This window comes from Pipistrellus hanaki (genome assembly GCF_964339955.1).
Source record: "Pipistrellus hanaki genome assembly, chromosome: 17".
NCBI lineage: Eukaryota > Metazoa > Chordata > Mammalia > Chiroptera > Vespertilionidae > Pipistrellus > Pipistrellus hanaki.
Window position 1 is genome coordinate 44,977,295 of NC_140519.1, and position 24,407 is coordinate 45,001,701.

General features: G+C 60.0%; 1 long non-coding RNA gene across 4 annotated transcripts in view; it reads left to right on the forward strand.

Moving 5' to 3' along the window:
- LOC311612047 overlaps positions 1-24,407 on the forward strand; it is a 531,826-nt gene that overhangs the window by 183,706 nt on the left and 323,713 nt on the right. Inside the window, exon 3 of one of the 4 annotated variants that reach the window (XR_014793198.1) lies at positions 22,405-22,538. The exons of the other annotated variants lie outside the window; for them this stretch is intronic. This is a non-coding gene — a long non-coding RNA (uncharacterized lncRNA). The remainder of the gene's footprint in view (positions 1-22,404; positions 22,539-24,407) is intronic. 4 annotated transcript variants of the gene reach the window in all.

Here is a 24,407-nt window from a genome sequence, read left to right on the forward strand (position 1 = left end):
TCTAGCACTGAGTAGCTAGATCACTATATGTTCAGATATGATAATTGGCCACTCAGTGTCTATGTGGCCGTTTGCGCCTGGCTGATGTCACTTAGGGTCCGGTTTCCAAGCTTCACACCCACGTAACTTATGAAATGTGTGTCTCCATGCCTACCTCCTCCTTGTGGCTGACCTGCACGGCTAGACCTCGCTGTGCTTGGCCATCCATCTGCGGAGGGGCCTGTGGAGGCAGCAAAGCCTTTCTCGGACAAATCAAGAATGGCCCCTCCAGGACCCACTGCCCGGCGAGGCTCCCAGTCCGGAGGGCGAACTGGGAGTGTGTGGCGGGGGTGATGGTGTGGCCGCCGACCAGCCACTCAGCTGCCATCGAGCACGGCGCGCCAGGCACAGTCGCTGCCATTTGATAATGTGATTGTGTATAACTCCTATTGTGTATACGATTTCCACATGCACCAGGTCCATTCTGCTAGATTATTTTTTTTTGGGGGGGGAAGGGGTAGAGAGGGGGAGAATAGGAGATGAAGTTTGTGTTTTTGGCCCGTCTCATCGGACCTCACACGCTCCGTCTCTGCAGGGGAGAGGGGCGGGCAGGGGAGAGGTGGGACTCTCCAGAGCATCCTTCTCTGTGCGTCTCTGTCCGGCTCCCTGTTCCCGGGGTAGAGTTTCTCCCGTCTTCTGCGTCCTTCTCTGTTCACATGTTTCCAACACTCATTCGCGAGGCTGACTCAGGCGGCAGCCGGCCTCCGTAGGAAATGTTAAAAAACGGGGCTGTTAGATTCCTGGTCACACACACACTCTCCCTGCCCCCCCCCCGTCAGTAATTATGATTAATCGGAGCGGCGGCTGCCCGTGTCCTGCCGCGGTCCCCGTTCTGGGGCCAGCACACTCACCAGCAGCTGCTCGGGGTTATGGCAGCCCTTCTCTGGGGGTTTGCTGCCTCATCCAGGAAGTGGCTCACCCCCTATCCCAGCCCCTGCTGACTCAGGGGTGCAAAAGGCTAGCGCCCGCCCCCCCACATGCTTCCATGTGGGGTGAACTCTGTGGGGCCATTCCCTGACCTCCCACGGCCTTGCTGAGCCCCCCCCCCCCCCCCCCCGCCGCCTGTCCTGGGCGCCTCACTTCCTCCCGGAAAGACTCCCCGACAGCCATGCAGCCAAGAGCCCCGATGTCAGGATCCATGTAAGGGAGCCCAGCCCAAGGCAGGATCTGGGAGCCCAGTCCCCTTCCTGGGTCCCCCTGCGATGACGTCCCGTCTTGCAGCGTCTGCTCCGGCTTCCTGGCTCGGCCCTCGGGGCGTTCTGTTTTGCTGGTTTTGGTTTCAAAGTCTTTTCAGGCTAATCGGACGCTCGGGAAGGCCTGCATTGAATCACAGCCCTGGCAGGGCTCCCGCCGGCCTCCCTCCCCTCCCTCCCTCCAGTTTCCTCCCTCTCTTCCCCCCTCCACTCTGGTCCCAGGAGCACCCTTTCCTGTGCCCACGGGTCCCCGGCAGAAGGAGACAGACACATGGGGAGACACACAGGAGGCACCCCAGCCTGGGCACCAGCTGGCCCGGAGTCAGGCCCGAGCCCTGACACATAGCCACCGGGGAAGCGGCAGCGGTGATGGATCTGGTCACCTGTTTCTCGGCGTTGTCTGGAGGGTTGGGACCGCCGGGGTGGCGGACACAGCTCAGTGACCACCATATGGTCCCAGCTCAGGACTCTGAGCCGCGAGCGGATCCTGAAGGACCCTGGACCCCCTCACCCCCTCAGGCTGCAGCTCTGATTGTGATCCAGGCCCTCGTGGGGCCTCATTGCTTTTGCTCACATTGTACCTCCTTCCCTGGTTGCTTTTCCTCTTCTTTCGGAGCCCCACTGAAGGCGGTGCTCAAATGCCACCTCCTCCTGGAGGCCCTCCTGGGTGCCCGGCAGGCGGGATCCTTGCTCCCCAGCAGAGGACAACTATCTGTGGATAGCCTGGGTTATGTCCTTGACTACATCGCTGGCTTCATGGACGTGGGGTGTGTGTGGAGGGTGTGTCTGCGGTCAGACAGGGGAGCACTGGACTTCTGCCCCTGCCCCCCGCCAGCTGGGCGACTGTGGGGTGGGAAGCCTTGCCAGCACCCACCCGTAGGGCCCCAGGTGCGTTGTAGGTGCTGGCCAGAGTGTTTTCTGGACCCCAGGCACCTGTGGGCCGGCGGCACCGTAAGAGTGCGGGGGCGCAGAGTAAGCGTGTGAATGCCAGCGAGTGCCTCTGTGCGCGCTGACACCGCGCCGAGGGCGGCACACGCCCAGGAGGTCTCGTGTGTGGCTGGGGGGTGAGGTGGGCTGTTGCCCCTCTGGTCGCCTTGTAAAGGGGTCCAGGGGTGACCTCCTGCCACCTGTCCTCCATCTGCGTCCCCGGAGGTCAGACCCAGGGAGCCGAGGTCAAAGGGAGGCCTAAAGGACCATCGCGTCCCTGGGAATCGGGACCCGGACTTGATTCTGAGATGTGAGGAGTCACTCTGTTAACCACCAGCGCCCACTGCTCAACTCGCTGCTCCCCCCCACCCCCAATGGGCGCAGTGGGCAAGGGGGTGGCGAATGGGTCCCGTCCAGTCCTTCGTCTCTGTCTGCGGCCTCCGTGTCTATCTCTGGTCTCTATCTCTGTCTCTGTCCTCCATCTGTCTCTGTCTCAGTCCTCCATCTCTGTCTCTGGCCTCTATCTCTGTCTCCGGCCTCTATCTCTGTCTCCGGCCTTCATCTCTGTCTCCGGCCTCAGTCTCTGTCTCCGTCCTCCATCTGTCTCTGTCTCAGTCCTCCATCTCTGTCTCAGTCCTCCATCTCTGTCTCTGGCCTCTATCTCTGTCTCCTGCCTCTGTTTCTGTCTCTGCCTCTGGCCTCTATCTCTGTCTCCGGCCTTCCTCTCTGCCTCCGGCCTCCGTCTCTGTCTCCGGCCTCTGTCTCAGGCGCGGCCGCCCCCCTGTGAGGGGACACAGTGCTGCTCACAGCCTGGCCGCTGCGGTGGCTCGGACCGGGGCCCAGAACACGCCTGTGTCCGCGGCAGCCCTCCAAGCACAGCAGGGCTGGGCTGACCTTTAAATAGACGGGCTCCGGGCCACTCAGTTCCTGGAAGTTTGAAGAAAGTCGGCCTTTCAAGTGATGCGACTTCCAACCTCAGGAAAGATCCCTGTGTTTGCAGAAGCCATAATTGCTGCCTCTGCGCTCCATTCTCTGTGGCCGTGCGGCCGGTGGGAGCCGGCATGCCAGGGTTAGGAGGGGAAAATCCTCAAGTATTTTAATATCCCCCTTCGCAGAGCAAGATAAACATACGTATTGTACTTTGCGACAGAGGCGGGAGGGGCGGGGGAGGGGGGCGCGGAGAGAGAGGCCTGGCACGGCATGAAAGGTCTTTTTAAGCTGAACTGTGAGGTTTTTCTTTTTCAAAAACACTTTTTTATTTGTAAGCAGAGTTGGCACCAGTGAGGGATGGCAGCTATGTCCTCGGTGGTGCAGGAATCATGGTCCCTCCCAGACTGCAGACGGCTCAGGCCCAACTACACTCCCCGTCTGACCTCCCCGATGAGAACAACGGGGTGAAGGCTGTCGTCCCAGTTAAATGTTGTTCTTTAAAAAAAAAAAAAAAAATACACGGAGTGGCCAGATGATGATGATCTCTGAACGCAAAATAATCTGGCCATTCAGTGTATATCCTATATAATAAAAGGCTAATATGCAAATTATCTCCTCCACCAGGAGTTCGACCAGCAGGCAGGCCGGCCAACCACCCATGTCCCTTCCCCCCTGGCCAGGCTGGCTGAATTTACACACCAGGCCTCTAGATATATGTACATACACTGAGTGGCCAGATTATTATGCGTTCAGAGATCACCATAATCTGGCCATTCAATGTATATATATTTTTATTGATTTCAGAGAGGAAGGGAGAGAGAGAGGGAAGCATCAATTGTGACCTGCCTTGAGAGGTGGCAGCAGCATGGTGCTCACTCTGCCTGGACATCCTTGAGAGCTTATTTTGTACGAAGTGCTCATCTGAGACACACGTGTGTCTGATGCCCCTTCATTCTCAGCAGCCCCAGGATACAGGCGCAAGTAGTTCCCGGTTTTGTGAGAGAGGAAGGGAGAGGGAGAGAGAGAAGCATCGATGATGAGAGAGAATCATTGATTGCCTGCCTCCTGCCCCTCCTTCGCGCCCCTCCCCCCCGCGCACCCCCCGCCCCCAGGATCAAGCCTGCCACCCAAGCATGTGCCCTGACCTGGAATTGAACCAGTGACCTCTTGGTTCCTGGATCGATGCTCAACCATTGAGCCATGCCAGCTGGGCAAGTAGGTCCCTGTTTTGCCGACAAGGCAGCCAGGGCACAGAGCAGTGGAACAACGTGCCCAGATCACATACCCAGTGAGTGGTGGGGATGGTGGCGGTAGCCAGCAGCCTGGCTCCTGGGCCTACCCACTGAGCCGCACAGCCGCTCGGCCGCAGTGAGCAGATGAGAACCCGGAGTTTCAGCAGCTCTGGCGTTGATTTCATTCTTAGCACGGAGCCAAGTAGGACTCCAGGCCTCTCTCCGCCACCCTAATAAAGCCAGTGTTTACACAGGGGAGAGGTGCTCATCAGATGTTTTTGCCAATCCCCAAATACGGCCATGGCCAGAGTGCCAGGGGGGGGCGCCCGTTATGTAAGGCCCTCGGCTGGTCCCCAGACAATGCCACTTCCTCGCCGGGCGATGTGTAACGGCCTAACGACAGGCTACTCATTTCCTCTGGAAAACTTGGCACGGCCCCTCTGCCCCGTCCCCGCCTCCCTCCCCAGCCCCGGGCTTCCTCTGCCGAATGCTCTCCGGGTTCCTGGGCACTGCCCCAGGGGGGCTGCTGATGGGGGGCGGTGTTAGGAGCAGGGCCTTGCATCTCCGCTGGGAGAGGGGGGCGCTCACAGCCCATCCGCAGAAATTCTGGCGCTCCTGGCAATCGGGTCCAGCCACAGGCATGGGGACCCCAGGGTGGGGTGCAGGTGGCAGCTCAGGCCGTATGCTCGCCCCTGCCCCCTTCCCAACAGGTGCACCCAGCAGTGAGCACCCGGGTTCGGTACCGCCTTCCTCTCTGCCCCTCTCCTGGCAGCGGGCGAATGAAGGGATGAAGGGACAAGGGAGGGTAAGTTTGAGATGGGCAAGGGAACAGGAACCATGAAGGGCAGGGGTGGGGACCCTTTTCTCTGCCCTAGGCCAATTGGATATTGATCATGTCATTTGAGGGCCGTACAGAATTATGAACTTAAAAATTAGCTGCTGTATCTGGTCAAACACGTAATTAACTCCCCCCTGACGCAGGGCCAGACCTAATGGTTTTGCAGGCCTTATACAGCCCTGGGCTGGTCATCCGCCGACCCCGTGCAGGGCATGCAAACACGTTTCCTCATCAGGGGTTTCTCGGCGGCCCTGGAGAGGGGTGGGATGGAGGGAGCGCTGATGATCGATTCTGCTTTCTCCGCGCCGCCAGCCCCGGGCCGGGTGCAGCGGGTGAGGCTGAGGTTGGGGAGTTGTGTGTTGCCCTCTTTGCTGCCCCCGGAGGCTCTCTGTCGCACCAGGTTCTCTGAGGCCCGTGGTCAGCAAACTGCGGCTCGAGAGCCACATGCGGCTCTCTGGCCCCTCGAGTGTGGCTCCTCCACAAAAATGCCATGGCCTGGGCGAGTCTTATTTTGAAGACGTGGCGTTAGAAGGAAGTTTTAGTTTAAAAAAATGTGGCTCCCAAAAGGAATTTCAATCATTGTCCTGTTGATATTTGGCTCTGTGGACTGAGGAGTTTGCCGACCACGGGCCTAGGTCCTCACTTCTTCAGGGCCTCCCTCCCCCGGGGAGAGAAGGAGAACAGGAATCTAATGCTAGCTGCCCCCCACACATAGTGGGTGCCTCAGGGAGGGTCTCGCTGCTGTTTCTGATGGCCACCTCGTTGCCTATTTAGAGAAGCCAGGTCAGGCAGACAGTCTGTCCATCTGTCTCTGTGCGTGTCTGCCTCCTCTCCCCCACACACCCATGGAGCAGTTATCATTTCTAGTACCTACTGCGTGCTGGACCCCGAGCGGGCCCTTGCCTTGGTCAGCCCCGAGCCCCAGCGTGGAGCGGGCGAGGTGAGGACCATCCTCGGTGGCAGAGCAGGAGGCGAGGTGGCACAGGGATGCAGTGCCCTGTCCAGGTCAGAGCACTGGTGTCTGGGGGAGGAGACATACACTCACTGAACCTCCGTTTTCTTACCTGGAAAATGGGATGCTCGTAGTACCTACCCCGAAGGGTTAGTGTGAACATTGTCAGCATCAAGTCCTCTGAGCTGAGCCTGACCCTGACCCTGACCCTGAACCCAGCCTGAGCAGGTCTTTGCTCCGCAGCCCTCACCTGGGGGACAGAGCCTCCTTGGCGACCTGGCTTGCTGGGCTCTGGCCCCTGCAGGCCGCCTGCCCCACGGGCAGCCTGTTCCTTGCAGACACCCAGCTTGCCATGGGGTGGATTTTTCCAGATGGAGTAGAACTGTGTCTGCCTTCACACACACAGCTTGCAGGCTGCTCCAACAAGACTGCTGCCATTATGGTCATCGTCCTGGCCGAGTTGATGAAAGCAGGGGTGACCCGTGGGAACTGGGTGATTCTGAGGTGCCGGTGGGCACAGCGGGCCCAGGACAGAGCCTCCTGTCAGGGGCAGCCCGTCAGAGGCGGCTCAGGGAATGGGGGCAGGGGAGGGGGGCCCGGTGTGCAGGGGTCTCGGCACCAGCGTTGGGCAGACAGCACTTTCCTAGGCAGGACCGACCTCTGCCGGGGGCCGGGCTCCCCGCCCGGCAGACAGCGGCCCGGCTGCGCTTTGATGGTCTTTCTCAGAAACGAGGAAGGCCAGGCCGTGCCGGGTGCCGCCTCTGACTTCCTATGGGGCCCGGCTGTCCCGCTCTGAGGCCGGCTCGCTGGCAGGTCTGCGTGTCTTTCTTGCCACCGACACCGGCCAGACCAGACCTCTGTGTCCCGGCCCCGGAGCTACGATACCCTACCCCCCCCGCCCCCCCTGAGAGTGTCCATGCCCAGGGGCGCGGGAGGCAGTGTGCACAGCGGAGCGCCTGCAGCATGCAGCAAGGGCGAGGAGGGCGAGGAGGGCGCGGCCGCTTCCTCCCTTCCTTCCTCGGGAGGGAGGGGGCGGCTCCTCTCGCCCTGAACCTGAACCTGAACCCAGCCCGAGCGGGTCCTGGAGCCACAGTCACACACAGTCACACACAGTCACACACAGTTACACACAGTCACACACAGTGTCACACACGCACCCTGGGAGCGTTCTGCACAGAAAAGGACTCGCAGATCCCCCAAGTCCCATCCCTGATGCAGGTCCAGCCGGTGGCCCCGGCCCCTGGGGGGCTGGCAGGCTGCATCGTCCGCTGGGCGAGAGCCTGTGGGTACCCCTCTCCGTCTCCTTTCCGCGGGCACCCGCTCGGCCTCCCTGAGCAAACGGCCAGCTCCCCGGCAGCCGGGTCAGGGGAGGTGACCTGTCGTGGGCGCACGTCCCCAGGCGCTCCGCTGCCGTAGCCGCTGTAATCTTCCGGAGCATCGCCCAAGTTCACGGGTATTTCTGGGCCTAACCTGACGCGGGGGGCGATAAGGCGTTCGGTGTCGCTCCCTGACAAAGCCACAGAGCTGGCGCGTGTGAGCGAGCCCCTGAGGTCTGTCTGTCCCTCCAACGCGCGACCTTGTTTGACACGCTCCGTCCCGTCTGACTCGAGGCTGCAGGGCCAGCCTCCCGTCCTCCCTCTCCCGCTCGTCCTCTGGTCTGGCAGGGCCAGCGTGGGCCTCGCCCGCCCGGGGGGAAGCCGCTGGCAGTCCCGGCTCTGCGAGATCCTCAGACGGCCTCCCCAGGGGGCGACACGGAGCAGAGCCGCTCAGAGATGCTGTGTCTCTGCCTAGGGCTGGGGTGGCGTGGGGCTGGGGTTCCAGAAGAGAGAGGCCTCACCCTCGGGGCTTCCCAGCTGGGGCTGGGGGGCGGGGGGGACCGGGATCAGACGTGGGTGATGCTGAGCATCTCTGCGCTCTCCAGGATCTGGCTTCCCCGGAGCGTCTGGTCCTGGGATGGACGAGCCGAGCCACATCCTGTTCCTTCTCGGTGGGAGGGGAGGCCCCTTCGTTTCAAACGGCTGCATCCCGCCTCCTCCTCGAGGGCGGCTGCTCACAAGGAAGGGGAGACGGGCCAGGGCTCAGAGGGGCTGAGCCAGAACGCACCTTCGCTGGTGGGTGTATCCTGTGGCTTCAAAAAATAAGTGGATGCAGATTAGAGTGGCCAGCAGCACACGGTTACACCGGGAAGTAGGGTACGAGATTCCTTTGCGGAACTGATTTTTTTTTTTTTTTTTTTCCTAACATGTTTACCAAAAAAATCACACCTGTAAAGAGCAAGGCCATTCGTTCTCTGAGATGCAAACTGGGAAAGGTGTAAGCTTCCCTGGACAGGAAGGAAGAGCCCAGGCTGGTTCTGCAGAGGTGCCCTATCAGGGGTGTATTACATTCCCGCTGTTTGCTCCCGGGGTCCACACGTGGCAGGGGTCAGGCCATGCCGTCATCATGGAATGAACCTTCCAGCTCCTTCGAGCTGCACGCCAGCCAGGCCTCCCCCTTGCTGTTCGCAGTTTACCTGGAGGGACCCTGAGGTTCTGAGGTGTAAATGGTTCGTCCACGGCTACCACGTGCAAATAAGAAATGGTGGGGACACACTGAGGTCCCCAGATCTCAGAGGTCCCAAGAAGGAGGGTTTTTTTCCTGTGTGTTTTCTTTTAAAAAGAAAGTGCAAGGTCACCTGCCTGCGGGGACCACTGTTTTCCAGCTCCCAGTCTCCCTGGGGGTGAAATTCAAAATATTCAGGCTTGAGTAACTGGGACGGATGGCGCCAGGCGGGGAGCCTCCTGGCTGGGCGGCCTGCCTCTGCATTTTGTGGAGGTCTGGGGTCGGGGCCGGGGCACGGGGCGAGGCCCGGGGTCACGCCCAGATGGTGGGATAAGAGTCCTCTCGGGAAGCAGCTCCTTATCAGCTGTTGTGAAAACACGGAGTCCCTCTGGGCTCATAGTTTCGCTGCCATCCTTCAGGCCCGGGCAGGCCAGGGCCTTCCCCTTACTTTTCCTGTCACCAGGTGCAATTTGTACTATTTTATACTTGTATTCTTTTGATCAATTTATCTTTTAAAATAACGGTATTTTAAAAAATATATCAAGCCGGGACCGGTTTGGCTCAATGGATAGAGCGTCGGCTTGGGGACTGAAGGGTCCCGGGTTCGATTGCGGTCAAGGGCATGTATCTTGGTTGCGGGCATATCCCCAGTAGGGGGTGTGCAAGAGGCAGCTGATCGATGATTCTCTCTCATCGATGTTTCTAACTCTCTATCTCCCTCCCTTCCGCTCTGTATAAAATCAATAAAATATATTTAAAAAAATAAATAAATAAAAAATAAAAAAATATATCAAACTCCAGGTAGAGTAAGTCCAAATCCCGCCTCCACGTTGGCATCTGGGAACTTGATTTAGAATCGTTTCCCGTGAGGCTGGAGCAGCGTGTGGTAGGGGGAGAGGTCCTCCAGCCCCCCGCTGTCCAACCCCCCAGGCCCCAGCTCTACCCCTTGTTGGCTGTGTGGCCTGGGACACCAGCGTGGCTCAGTGGTTGAGCATCAACCTATGAACCAGGAGGTCACGGTTCAATTCCCGGTCCAGGGCACATGCCTGGGTTGTGGGCTCCATCCCCACTGTGGGGTGTGCAGCAGGCAGTCTCCTATGGCTGCCAGGGCAGGTCGCCACGGACTGAGTGCTTGCACAGCCCCCGTTGACCATCGTGCAGTTGGGGGTGGCCCTCGAGGGGATCAGAGCCAAGCTGCCGAGCCCCCCTGTGACCTTGCATGACCTGATGTCCCGCCTGTGGCGATCGTTCTCGGGAACAGAGCTGACCTGGGGCCTTCCCTGCCAGCTGAGAGCTGTCTTCTCGCTCTTGTTTTATCCGGTCCGCGGCCTCTCTGCCGAGGCTCTGAAGGAAGAGAAAGTGCCATTGTGGGGCTTTGGGCCTGAGGCCTGGAACTGTCCCGGGACAAAAAGGCTCATGGCCTTCCCGGTCCACCCAGTGGCTCCGTAACATAGTGTGTGTCCACTGCGGGGAAGGCACTTCCTTGCGACTTGCATGCCACAGAGAGGGCTCAGCATGGGGTGTCTCAGGCGATTTCACGATTCCAGGCACCGGATCTCAGCCCACGGCTCCTTTCTGGCCAGCTTTTCCGGAGGCTTCTATAGGCTCGCTAGCCTCCAGAGGGACCTGTGTTCCGTTTTCATGCAAGTCAGTAAGTACGACTTTATGGGACAGCGTCATCGGGAAGGACTTCCTGTGTGAAATCAGGACCGTGAAGAGGCCGGAGAGACACATGCCCCAGAATGGAACTCATCATAGGAAACCTGGAACTCATCGTAGGAAACCTGGCACCGTTGGTGGCAGAGAGATCCCGCAATGACAGGAAGTCAAGGCAGGGACGGGTGCGAACCATGCCCTGGGGGTGGCTCCAGCCGCCTGGGGAACCCGGGAAGCCAAAGGACACAGAAGGAAGCCCCCCAGGCAACCGCATCCAATTCTCCAAAAATTCCAGGTCTAGCCGGGTTTCCCAGCCCCGGCTCTGTTGCTGTGTTGGACCCGGCAGTTCACACTGAGGGGTGTATCCTGTGCATAGTAGGGTGTTTAGCAGCATCCCTGGCCTCTGCCAACTCGCTGCCAGCACCACGTCTCCCCTAACCTAGTTCCCGGCCCCTCCCCAGTTGTGACGATTGCTAACTGTGCCCTGGCGGGGAGGCAGAACCATTGTCTCCTGAGGTCCCCTGCTCTCCAGCCAGACCTCCTGCGTCCCCCCAGCAGGTAGCATTGACGCCGTCTCTTCTGTGTGTGGAGTCTGAGCGCCCGGTTTTAGAGCGAATGCTAGTCCACACGCATCCGGTGATCATCCTCCGGTGCCCTGGCTGTGTGACCGCCCTCGTGTTCCTCCGCCTTTCAGAGCCACTTTCTCCTCATCTGGGGAAGAGAGAGCCACCCCATGCCCTTCAGGACTTGTGTGGGATGGGAGATAAGATGGCCAGGCGCCTCACAATCTGCGGGCCCTCCGTCCAAAGGAGGTGCTGTGGTTCGGGGCGCAGGCGTGTTTGATGTTTAATTATAGAGGAGGCGAGGGACGTCAGCGGGGTCCCGGCGACAGAGCCGGCGTGGCCCAGAGGCTGCGCAGGCCCCGAGGGTTTCGTTTCTGCTTCTGCCACCCGCTGGCTGTACCCATGCTCGGGCTTCGTAACCTCAGTTTCTCTGTCTGCGAAGTGGGGGCAGTAAGGATGGAGCTCACGGGGTGTTGTGAAGCTTTGACGAAACCACGGGTAGAAGCCACTCGCTGTGATTCTTGTCCAGAGGGGACCCTCCATGGGCTTTTGTCCAGCTCTCTATGGGATGCTGGACGCTGACCTTCACCAGCCCGAGGTGCCTATGGGGGGAATTTTGGGGGAATTGGATGCGGTTGCATGGGGGGCTTCCTTCTGTGTCCTTTGGCTTCCCGGGTCCCCCAGGCGGCTGGAGCCACCCCCAGGGCATGGTTCGCACCCGTCCCTGCCTTGACTTCCTGTCATCGCGGGATCTCTCTGCCACCAACGGTGCCAGGTTTCCTATGATGAGTTCCATTCTGGGGCATCAGGCATGTGGGGGAAGGAGGGACCCCAAAGGAGGGAGACAAAGGCACCACACGTGTCCCCGCCGCGGAGGCCGGAGGAGAGGCTGGCAGCAGGAAGCGGAGCCAGATGGCCCGCAGGCTGCCTCCCTGGTAACCGGCGGCCCGGCCCCTTTGAAGCGGCTTTAAGACCAATTTGGTAACTCGATTTGGAAAGTGGTATCGATGACTCTGCGGGCGCAGGCTGCTCATTAGTCGCCTTCTGGGCCCGGCAAATTGGGTTAAGTGGGATGAAATCAGCCCGGCCCCTCCCCGGGCCCCTGGCGGAGGTCCAGCCCTGGGAACAGGAACCTCTCCTGGGCCGCGGCCCCCGGAGGAGCTTTCCGGGGCGTCTGCTCTGTTTTCAGCGGCAAATTCCGCTCTCCCCGGAGGGCAGCGCGGCCGCTGACCAGAGGCAGAGCGGACCCCTGAGTGGACTGGGGAGCACCTGGTGGGAGGTCGGGTCGGAGAGAGTGAGCGATGGGTGGCCATGGGCATTTTCCTAGGGCCGTGGTCGGCAAACTCATCAGTCACCAGAGCCAAATATCAACAGGACAACGATTGGAATTCCGTTTGAGAGCCACATTTTTGTCAAGTTAAACTTCTTCTAATGCCATCTCTTCAAAATAGACTCGCCCAGGCCGTGGTGTTTTGTGGAAGAGCCACACTCAAGGGGCCTAAGAGCCGAAAGTGGCTCGTGAGCCGCAGTTTGCCGACTACAGTCCTAGGGTCCATGATCTGTCTTACCCTGGTGATAAGTATTGAGCTTGATCCCTTTCCTTTTCCTCCCTCCCTCCCTCACTTCCTCCCTTTCTCCCGCCTTCCCTTTTCTTTCATCCTTTTAAAAAAATGCATATATATTTTTATTGATTTCAGAGAGGAAGGGAGAGGGAAAAAGAGAGAGAAACATCAGTGAGGAGAGAGAATCATTGATCGCCTGCCTCCTGCACACCCCACAAGTGGGGATTCAGCCCGCAACCCAGGCATGTGCCCTTGACCGGGAATCGAACCGTGACCTCCTGGTTCTTAGGTCGATGCTCAACCACTGAGCCATGCCGGTCGGGCAAATCATTCTCCCCCCACCCCCCTTGACTAACCAACAGCCATTAAGCACTTCATTTGGCACTGGCTATAGAAGCAAAGGGCCTGGGTTCCCGGCGGGCCTCTAGGGCTCCCGTGCCCCCTGTCAGCTCTGTGGCCCAGGGCGGGAGAGCCCAGCAGCTCCAGTGCCTTTGCACTGACGGCCTAAAGCTCCCAAACCTCATAGTGGTTTTGGAAAAGACAGAGTGTGCAGCACACATGAACGTGTGCTGAGGTGTTTAGCATTGAGCAAAGCACTGCAGGGAGGCCGGGCTGGCTGCTAGATCCCCGCTGACCCCTTTGGGCCAAATTGCTGCTGGTTGGCCTGGGCACAGGCCTGTCCTTTCTAGAATTTGGAAGCCAGACATGCAGGGAGAGGGCCTTGTGATAGGCCGTTTTGCTCACAGGTGTTCACCCCAAACGTATTGTGCAGTTTTTATGCACCAGCTAGCCCGTCCGTGTCATCGCATCACGGATGGAGATCGGACACTGTCCCGAGTGCTGGGCAGAGAAGCCAGGCCGGCAGACCTGCTCTCTGGGAGGCGTGGGGGTTTGTGGGGAGTGGAATTCAGGGCCACGGAAGCGTCTCCCAAGCTCCCGATGCTGCCGGGCGACCTTGTCACTCACATAGGCGGGGGGAGCGTGGTGTGATCTTTATGGCTTTGGAAGCCGCTGTTTGTCGCTCAGAAAGCGCTGATGCCTCAGAAGAAAAAAAAGCGGCCTTGGCAGGATCGTGGCAATAACATTAAACAGGAGTTTAAAAAAACAGCTCACGTTTATTGGGCACGCACCGTCTTGTGAAGCACTCTGTGCGAAGGAGGCGGGAGTATCTTTATCTGCATTTCCCGGACAGGAACGCCCCGTACGGAGCGGCAGCCTGCCCGCAGAGCCAGCGCCCTGGGCCAGAGGTCAGAGGTCAGAGGTCAGAGGTCAGAGGTCAGAGTTTGGCATTGGTTCTTTTTTTTAATTTTTTTCATTTTATCTGAAAGTGTCTGTGGCCGGTGCCCTGTGGCTGGAATGGTGAGATTCCCAGAAAAGCAAGTCCCAGCTTTCTTCCCCAAGGCCCGGGTGGCCTGTAGGTGACCCGGGGTCATGGCTCCGCCGCCAGCGTGTTCGCCTTGTTCTGGAATTCCTTTCCCCTCCGCGTGCTGCCGGCAGCCGGCTCCAGGGCCGATTCCATTCGTTTCTACAGCACTTTTATGAAGACGTCTTTGCTGACAAGTTTAACCCGCGGTCACTTCTCCACCGTGAGCCTCTTGTTTGGGACGAGGGAGGGGTGAGCTGTCCTGGAGGGCCTGTCCCAGGGCAGGCACCCCGTCTTTCCGCACCTGACAGCGACTCCTCAATTTGCACACGAGGAATCAGAGGCTCAGGCCGGTTAGGTGGCACACGCAAAGTCACACCGCGGGGGGGGGGGGGGGGGGGAGGGGGGATGGGTGCAGAGCCATCGTATGTGCCCTCTCATGGCCTCGTCGGGAAGGTGTTGGGCAGGTGATAGCCCGTGAGGTTGGGGGAAGCAAAGAAGTCATGGCAGACAATCCCCCAGAAGCTGGCATTGGAACAGTTCGGGCACATACATCACTGTGAGCAGGCCCTTTCAAAGTCCTTTTGCCCGGGAACCTGTACTTTCCAACTGCTTTTCCTGCTGGGTGTTTCCAGCAGGCAGGGGCCAGCCTAGCGGGTGGGCCCTGGGATTCGGTCCCTGTGTTAAAATGAGACAGTGTATGGAGAGGTATGTACCCACGAGAACCTATGCATCGAGTCTGGGCTGTGTGCACCCCAGGAGCTGTGTGTGTGCATGTGCGTGTGTGTGTGTGTGTGTGTGTGTGTGTGTGTGTCTGTGTCTGTATTTCTTCTCTCCCCCTTTTTGTGTCCCAGCCCTCCTTCACTGTGACCCCGCCAGATCCTCTCACTATTGGTCCCTCCCACCCTCACTCCTGGTTTTAATTGACTTTGGCTCCTGCCCCAGCACTCAGCCTGGCACCCCGTGAGCTGGTCCACTCCCTCCCGGGGCCTTCTGTGCATAGCTCCTAGGGCTCTGGAGCATCTGCACCTCTCACTCTGACCAGTGAGTGTCAGGCCCCAGGGACCAGTGGCCCTCGCCGGCGGCGGAGTCCCCCAGGCCTTACGGGAAAGTGCCCCCCAGGCCTTACGGGAAAAGTGCGTAGCCCTGAACATGGGCCAGCCGAGCCTCGGCCCACCCCGCCCTGCCGAGCCGCTGGGCCCTGCTGGGCGCCGGCCTTAGTCACTGGCCGGAGGGACGCTCCTCGCTCAGGGCGAGGCTGGCTCTCTCCCCCTGCAGCCCGGGTTCCTGTAAAAGCTCCACGCGTGGACCTTCCTCTGACGCACGTCGCTGGAGCCTCCTTCACGGAGCTCTCGGACGGGCGGGCACCAGGGAAATGCTGGGGTGGCCAGCACGGGCAGTGAGCTTGCTCCGGGGCCTCTCGGGAGAGGAGCTGGCTGCAGGGTGGGCGGAGATGGCGGGAGTCATGGAGGGGGCAAGATGGTCACCAGGACCGAGGGTTACCTGGTGGGACTGGCTAAGGATCAGGATGCAGCCGGGGACCAGGCCCTGCCAGGGGCGCCCGTGTCCCCAGCCCCTCCTCCCTGAGTCAGCCGGCGTGCTTAGTTCACTTAATCCTCTTCATGAACTTCTGGGGCACACACATACCTCTCCTCTCCCTCTCACTGACCGGCACACCAGCCCCGCCGGGCGAATACTAACAGCCGACAGCAGCTCACCGAGATCGGGTGCTGCTGTGCGCCAGGTCACCTCCCAGTACCGCCCAGTACCGCCCAGTCACCCTGCAGCACAGGCTGTGTTCAGTATGCCTGCTTCCCAGATGGGGAGATGGGAGCCAAGCATTTCTGGGTCCCCTGGCTTTAGAGTGTGGTCTGCTGATGAGCCCTTGGCCACAAAGCTGTGCAGACATGAGCTGGCCCTACTGGCCCGCCCAGAGCCTCAGCCTTCCCTGCTGCTCCCCGGTGCTCTGCGCTGCTCCCCGGTGCTCCCCGCTGCTCCCCGCTGCTCCCCGCTGCCTCTGCAGGACACACCTGGGCTGGCGGGCTCTCCCGGGCTCTCGGATGGGCGGGCACCAGGGAAAGGCTGGGGTGGCCAGCACGGGCAGTGAGCTTGCTCTGGGGCCTCTCGGGAGAGGAGCTGGCTGCAGGGTGGGCGGAGATGGCGGGAGTCATGGAGGGGGCAAGATGGTCACCAGGACCGAGGGTTACCTGGTGGGACTGGCTAAGGATCAGGATGCAGCCGGGGACCAGGCCCTGCCAGGGGCGCCCGTGTCCCCAGCCCCTCCTCCCTGCCTGTCTCTCACAGTGACCACGGGGAGCACCCCTCCCCCTCCAGCCCCCCCGACTGGGGCAAGAGCAAGGTCGGTGGTCCCTTCCTCACATTTCACAGCCGTGACCCCATTCCACGGAGCAGTTACATGGGAACAGGAGCCCCTGTTGGACCGCAGGGAGGGACACTGAGGCTTCTTCAGGGTGAAAGCCGGGAGCTGGCCCCTGCTCCTCCCTCCTCACCACGTGGTCCCGGCTCCATCATCCCCAAGCAAGGGGCTCCCTGCTCAGGAGCGTCCGGGGTCCAGTGAGACCTCACACCTGAGCCCCGGCAGTGGCCCTGCAAGCAGGGCTGCCGGTAGGGCCTCATAGTTGGGCCTCATAATAAGCCAGAGGGTCCCACGCGGGGCTGGCATCGCGGGGGCACCAGCAGGTCACAGAATGCAGTCTGCTAGGAGGAGAGAGGAGCAGGCGTGAAGTAGGAGTACTGTGCCATCCCGGGGCGTCAGTACCCTCGCTCCTCGCTGGGAAGGGCCCCACACAGTCCCTTCCTGCCCCCCCCCCCCCCGCCCCCACTGGGAAACACATCCCGGGTTCCGGCCCCAGGCCTCCCTGCTTCTCTCGCTCCCCGCTCTGCTCCCTGGAAAAACAAATACAGAATTTCTTTCATGTTGTCCTAGGAAACATATTTTTTTAAAAATTAATTTCCTCTCAATCGAGATGCCTGGCTGGTAACAGATCGTAGATCAGGAGGCAGGCCCCGGGTCCCGGTGGCCCAGGCAGAGGCGCGGGGAGGCCGCCCCGCCTCTGGGTACCAGGGGAGCCCGCGGTTTCACCATCTCAGCAGAGAGGGAGCAACCTGCTCACCTGCCTCGGAAGCTCATAAAAAGCCCCGGTGAGGTCATGTCTGTTCCAGCCCTCCGAGCTCCTCACGCTCCGAGGCGGTGCACAGGCGTGCTGCCTGCCTTCGGTGCTGACTCGGCGGAAACCTCCCCGGGCTGCAGAGCCCGCGGCCTCCGTCCAGCCTCCTGCTGGTCCTCATGCTCCTCCTGCGATGCTCCCTCTGCATCCCGAAGACCTGCCGCTGTCTGTTAACTTGCGTTCCTGGGAGGAACTGGTGTATTTGGGATGCTTATTGGCGCTAAGCCATTTGTATCAATGGACTCACTGAAACCTTGCAGCCACGGTGAGGCAAGAATCTCTTTCCAAAAATCAGGACTTTTTTTATTTTTATTGATTATGGTATCACATAATTGTCCTCACCCCCCCATTCCCATCCCAAACCCCTCCCCTCATCTACCCCCACCCCCCTGTGTCCATGGCCACTGGCTAGGCCCATAGGCATGCACACAAGTCCTTTGGTTGATCTCTCCCCCTTACCCCCACCCTCCCCTACCTTCCCTCTGAGGTTTGAAAGTCTGCAGGTGACGCTCTATCCACTGAGCCACACTGGTTTCGGCCATGGAGAGTACTGGTTTCGGCCATGGAGAGTTTTTGTTTCCTGCAGCAAACCCAGGGGAACAGAATTCCTGGGAGCATCCCTGATTTCTGTCTGCTGGACAGTCCTGTGGCTAAGCATGGGCGGAAGCGATGCCACTTGGGCTTGTCCAATGCAGTCCCTGAGATGACGATGATGGTGATGATGATGATGATGATGATGATAGTTGCCCTTTCTAAGCTGGAGGGCTCTTGAGCCCACCCCCTTCCTTGTGCAGGGGAACGAGGGGGAAATGGAGCCTCAGAGAGGTGGGCTGGTTGGTTATAGGCCACACAGCGGGCGGTGGGAGGAGGGTGGGGGGGCAGCCTGCAGCCGGAGCCAGGCCCAGGCCCGGGGCGCTCCCTGCCTCTGCCTCCTGGAGGCCTGTAGATAGGAGACACCCTTCCTGGAAAAGACAACAGCGTGGGGGCCTCGCCGATAAGGCCGTGTGGGTGGGTGGGTGCGCCGGGCAGGCCCGGGATGAAAGGGTTACCCTGAGGAGTTAGGAATGGGCCTTCTTGGAAGTGGGCGCGCCGATAAAGAGGCTCTGACAGTTTGGTTGGGGGCGGAGATAGGATCTCTGTGGCAGAGCCTGTCACCGACGCACCGAGGGGATGGATGCGCCCCGATAGGGAGATCAGCACGCTAGCTGCAGATAGAGAGGCCAGCTATCACCGGAGGTCTCTGGGGGGAGGACTTCCTTCCTGTCCATCCTGGTCCGCTCCGCAGAGGCAAACACTGAGGCGCAGACAATCCTTTCCTGTTCGGCTTCGTTCTCTTCAATCCTGATGGGACTCTCCTCGTTCCGACTTGCAAGGATCCTTCCGAATGCAGGATGTCCCTCCTCCTTCCGCAGCAGTTTAATTGAGCATGTACTATAGGCCGGGCACGGGGCTGCATTGTGGAGCACAGAAATAAGTTGCACGCTCTCTTTTCTCTGAGGGAGCTTGGGGATCTCCTGGGACCAGAGATTTAAAGGAGAATCGGGTGATCACTGCAGAGGGTCCAAGCGCTGTGTTGGTTGGGGACAGGGGGTGCCATCAGGACACAGAGACCCCCACAGTGTGGGTTTGAGGTGGTTGCGGGGCGGGGGGAAGGAGTTAGCCCGGAGGAGGAGAGGCGAGCAGAAGTGTTCTTGGCCAGAGGCAGGAGGGGACAGGGAACGGGGCACCAACCGGGTTAGCTGCCCGCTGGCCTGCTGGCCCTTCCACTCAGCGGTCCCCGCCGGCAGCCACCCACTTTGCCATCTCTGGGCCCCTGGTGCCTTTCTCAGTGCCCGACCTGCTGAGACTGGGCCCCTGTTTGGAGAGGGAGTGAATTCCGCTCGTTGCAGGATGGTGATTGCTGCAAAGCATTCAGTTCCTGCTCCTCTCGCCTCCTCCTGCCTTCTCGGAGGGACAGCTAAGTCCCGGAATCCACACCTGGAGGGAATCAGAGCCCTTGGATGGGTTTTTATTTTTCTACTCAGAAGGCAGCCCCTTGCGGAGAAGCACTTACAATATGACGAATGCCTCAGAACGCCCTTCCTCTGAGCTCTGAACTCATTTCACACATCATCAGCCACCAATACGGGCCGGCCGGAGCCCCGGGAGGAGCAGGTGTGAGGAACGGTGTGGGGAGGAGGAGCACAGGGGGCTGTGGGGCGGGCAGATGGGGTGAGGAAGGCTGGGCCAAGAAGGAGGCACCTGTGCCAGGCCCTAGGGGGGCAGTGTCTGCTAGGAGCCCTTTCCTCCCAGTTAGCCTTCCCTGACGTGGGTTTGATTTCGGGTCGGGGCACAGGCCCCGGTTGCGGGCTCGATCCCCAGTGTGGGGCGTGCAGGAGGCAGCTGATCAATGATTCTCTCTCCTCATGGATGTTTCTCTCTCTCTCCCTCTCCCTGCCTCTCTGAAGTCAATAATACATACAGCGTTAAAGAAAGCTGGGGGGACTAAGCACATTTGTCATCAGGATAAGAGGGCATCTTCCTGGCAAAGTCAGGGGGAGGCTGCTGATGACGAAGCTCTGCTCACCCCACGGGGGCGCCGCCCTGGGTTCCAGGAGCCTGACCTTTGCCCTTTGCCCTCTGGCCTGTCCCCTGGTGCCTTAGGGGCAGCACTCACTCAGTTCGGGTCCTTACAGAGCGATTCCCCGGCTGCCCGCGGCCCCATTGGAGCCGAGCGTCCAGGCCCCTGTCAGCCAGGCCTGGCCCCTGCGTCCCCATTGCGTCTGCTTCAGCTCTCTTCATGTCTGTGGGGAGTCCCAGGGGGTGGCTGCCACTGTGCCAGGCAGGCCCTGGGCCAGGAGAGGGGCCTGGAGGACCCCACTGGTGGGTTGGACCGTGCCAACGGGGGCTTGCACAGCGGGGTCACCCGGGAGGGCGGGGGTCAGGCTCCCGTGGGAGCACCTCCCCAAAGGGGTAAGCCTGCTCTGGGTTTTGAGCCCCGGTTGGAAGGTGTTGCTCAGGCGGGTCAGGCAGGGAGGGACCAGGCAGGGGCTCCCTCAGAGGGAGGGGCAGGGTCACGGAGGCCCTAAAGAGCTCCCGCTGTGCCTTCCTGGTGACGCCTCCTCGGGGGACGAGGGAGGCCGCCTAGCGATTGGATTTGCAGGGTTTCGGAAAGGGTCCCCCCGATGTTCCTGCAGAGCCGGCCCGGGCAGCCAGCCAGAGAGAACCTCACGATAAACAGACTAATTGCCATTCCAATTCCAGGGCCTTCGCAGGCGTGCCGCGAGGGGCGCTTGCTTGGTTTGTGCTAAAATAATAAATTTCATTACGGAGAGGCCCGTTCCGTTCCGGTGGCTCCGTGTCGCTGGCGTTTTCGTAACGAGAGAAGCAGGGTAAGAATAGCGTTTCGGAGAAGGCAGGCTTCGGCCGTGGTTTTGTTCTAAGTATCGCCGCCCCACGGTGCTGGGTTCAGAATCACTCTGAAAAGGTGCTGAGGAGGGGGAGGCATTCCAGGAGCCCCGGCTCCGCTCGGGGCCACACACCTGGCCGGTGGCAGAGCTGCATTCGGGCCTCACGTCAGGTCTCTTGCCTGCGGGTGCGTTTCTTCATCTCTGATCAGGGAGCTCTCGCTCTCCCCGTGGAGGGGTTTCCCACCAGCCCCTGGGGAGCTGGTGTACACTGGGCCACAGAAGGTTGGGGGTTGGGGGCGCGGATTCCATCCCACTTCCCGACGGCCAGGGACAGCCCTGGCGCAGCGTGGAGCCTCCAGTGGGCTGGGGTGTCCCGTAACCTGCCCAGCACAATGTCACCTCCTACAGGTGGCTCCTGGGCACTTGAGAGGCGGCGCCCGCATGTTGAATGGGAACACATTTGCGTTTCCTGCCACGGAAATAGCCACTCTGGCTCGTGGCTGCCCCGCTGGACAGCCCAGGCCTGCGGTCCTGGCCTCCTGCCTTTCTCGGCTTCTGGTCTCTTTCAGGAGAACCTGTTGGTGGGAAACTGAGAGTATCTTCTTCCTTTCTCCCTGGGACACACTCAGATCCCTTCCCTCCAGCGGGGGCCCCTGAGCCTGGGCAGCTCCCCCAGAAGCCATCCCCCCCCACCCCCCCCTGCTCTGGAGGACTCACTGGAGGAGGGGCCCTGACAGCCCCTCGGGGCAGGAGTGTTTTGGCGGCTCCTGGGACCGCAGCGGGCTGCCGGGCGGCGTGCTCGGACAGGAATGGGTGTCCGGCCACTGTGACAAAGGGAGAGGTCAGGAGGAGGGCAGGGCCTCGCTGTGAACAGCAAAGCAGGCTTGGGGCCTCTGGGGGAAGGTCAGAAATGAACTGGGAGAAGGGGGATCCGCTGGTGGGGCGGGGGAGGAGGGAGACATTTGCAGAAGGAAGAGAAGGAGAGGACGCTGGGATTAGTGCCATGAGGCTGGGTATTTGCCTGCTCCCCTTACCCATCCCCCAGGCCCCAGTTTGGTGCACAAAGTAGGCTGGCAATGCAATCAGTGGGAAGGGAGGTAAATGACAGAGTGACGGCGGCTGGGGTTGGAGCTGCCCCGAGGAGGCAGGATGCTTTGCATCGGGCGTGTGTTCTGGACAGAAGCACAGGGTCGTCCGTGCCCCATCCACCCCTGGCACAGGGCTCCATCCAGCTGGGTCCAGAGCGTTCTCCTTGCTCTCGGCAGAGCCGACCCAGGGAGCACTCCTCCCATGCCGCCCCAGCCTCCTCTGGGACATCGCCTGTGGAAGGGCAGCCGACCTGACCAGGCCTTCCCTCGCCTTAAAGACGCATGCTGACACTTTAAGATGCTCTTTGTTCTCAGGTGTATGCATCCAGGTGAGGCCGTGACCTCACCCACAGGGGTTCTGCCACTTGCCCAAGGTCACACACCAGGTCATCGGGAAATGTCTGCACACGACCCCGGGCCTCGTTTGCGGACGGGACAGGTCTGCCTGGTCACTTGACCACAACTCACGTTGATCGGTGCCTGTGGGGTGCTGGGGGGCCCCAGGGGACGAAGGCCCGGGAATCCTGTGGCCTTCTCGGTGCCATTCTTCTCTGTTCATGCTGGTGCCCAGCCGGCAGCGGTGCCAGGGGAGGGGAGCTTGAGAAATGTCTGTGGGAGGGCTACCCGGCTGTGTGGACAGACGGATCCCATAGGGGTTTCCGTGTGACGGCTGGGGACACGTTCTGGCTCTGTCAGGACCACTAGGAGGTCCGGCAGACACCCAGGGTGGAAACGGGTGCCCCCAAAAGGTACATCCAGGTCCTAGCTCCCATCCTATGAACGGGACCTTATTATGGAATAGGGTCTTTGAGGCTGCCATCAAACACAGATGTGGTTGTACTGGCGTGGGGTGGGCTCTCAGGCCAATGAGTAGTGCTTTTATAAGAGAAAGGACACACACACACACACACACACACACACACACACACACACGTGGACAAAGACCACGGGAACACCAAGGATTGCCAGCAGCTCAGAAGCTGGGAGAGAGGCGGGCAAGGAGTCTTCAGCTCAGAGCATCCTGAGAGAATGTGGCCCCGCGGACACCTTGATTTTGGACGTCCAGCCTGCACAACGGTGAGCCAACCCATTTCTGTTGTTTTAAGCCACCCAGTTGGTGGGAGCCTGTAACAGCAGCCCCAGGAGGGTCATCTGGAAGGGAATTCCGTCCTGTCCCCAGGTACGGGCTCCCCCAGACGATCTTCAGAGCCTAGAATTGTAGGTTTATAAACTCAGCAAGGCCTGGGGGCATCGCCCGGGAAGAGTGGTCCCCTATGTCTCCCTTCAGTGGGACGTCACACCAAGCACAGCGCCTGCCATGTTGGTTGAGAGCCTCTCTTTGGGGGGCGCAGAGTTGGGGGGCGGGGGGAGAGCAGGCTCTGGACACATGGCATCTCAGCTGCCCTGCAGGGGAGGTTGTACCCATTTCACAGATGAAGGTCTGCAGGCGCTCGGGCTCACAGGTGGGATGCTCTGTGCTTCAATCGTGAGCAGGAGGTCAAGGCTGGGGCAGGTGCAGCCCCAGGGACCTGTGTTCGCCCTTGACGTGTCCGCGCTGCTGCCCACGTGGGTCAGGTGCTTCCCAGGGGCCTCTGGGGGCAGATCACCCCATCCGGCCCGCTTTGCCGCTTCGCAGGAAACCACTGGGCTGAGCCGGAGGGCGGCCAGCGGGGAAGCCCTCTGTGCTTGCCAGTCACTCAGATGGTGCTTGGCTTCCAGGAGGAGCCGCTGAACTGTGGCCTCAGTAAATGAGGAAACACGGCCGCCTCCCACTCTCTTGGGAGTTGGCGGGTTCGGGGGAGAAATGACTGGTTGCCTCGCGCCTGGGTGAGCTGGGCGCCAGGCAATGGCACAGTGGGACCAGCTTCAAAAAATAGCAGCGCCAAGGGCTCTTTCCTCAGAGAATTGGATAACATTGTGCTGGGAGCCACTGGGCTTCCGGAAACAGCCAGGTGGTCCTAGTGGGACCCCGGTGGAGCTGCAGGGGATCACTTGTGTGTGTGCCCCGTCCTCGTCCAGTGCTCAGGTGCCCCCTAGAGAATCAGGGCACCGCCTCCATCTGGCCAGCCTGGGAATGAGAGTCAGGGAGATCCCTGCCAGTGAGTGAGCACCCTCGGCCTCCAGGCGCTACACTGAGTGCACACATCTCTCTTGATCCTCACCACACCCCTATGAGGAAGATTCTGTAACGAGCCCATTATATGGATGCAAAAACTGAGGCCACGGGGAGGAAAGATCACGCTCAAAGCTATAGGGCCAGTAGAGTTAGAATTGGGACTGGACTCGGGTCACGTGTGTTGACCCCCTGACTTTGCCCCTGCCCCTGCCCCTGCCCCTGGCTCTCCGTGGAGGCAGCTGTGTGTTGGGATTTCTGTCCACACTGGCAATCCCATCTGGTCCCGCCTCTATAGAAAATGAAAGTCTCCTATGACCCCTAGCGCCACGTGTAGAAACCGACCAAGGTGCCTTTTTCAAAAGGAAATTCAGCATTTAAATCACTTCTAGTCCTCTCCGCAGAGTTTTGTGTTTCAGGAGGCCGTGCATTTACATAGACACAGATCCGGGCTTTTCTGTTCCTGTTTGAGCACCGTGGGTGTGTCAGGGAGGGGGAAGGCTGAATCTCTCGCAGCTCAGATGATCAGATACCGCCGGATGCGCCGTGGGGCCTGGAGGGCTGACGTCGCTAATACATGAGCCCTTGGGTGACTGCAGTTTCCACCCTCTTGATCTTCAAATGCTGCTGAAGTTTTTGATCGTTTCTCACCCTGAGTTCTGCTTCTAGTGCCCCAGAGTCCCGCCCATTGTTTTCCCTGCAAGCTAGTGAAGTTTTACCAATAGAAATTAGTCATCACCATCATCATCATCATCGTCATTATCAACATCAGGAGAGCTGTCATTTATTGTACACGCAGAATGGAAATGGATGAGAAAATGAAATCAATCATC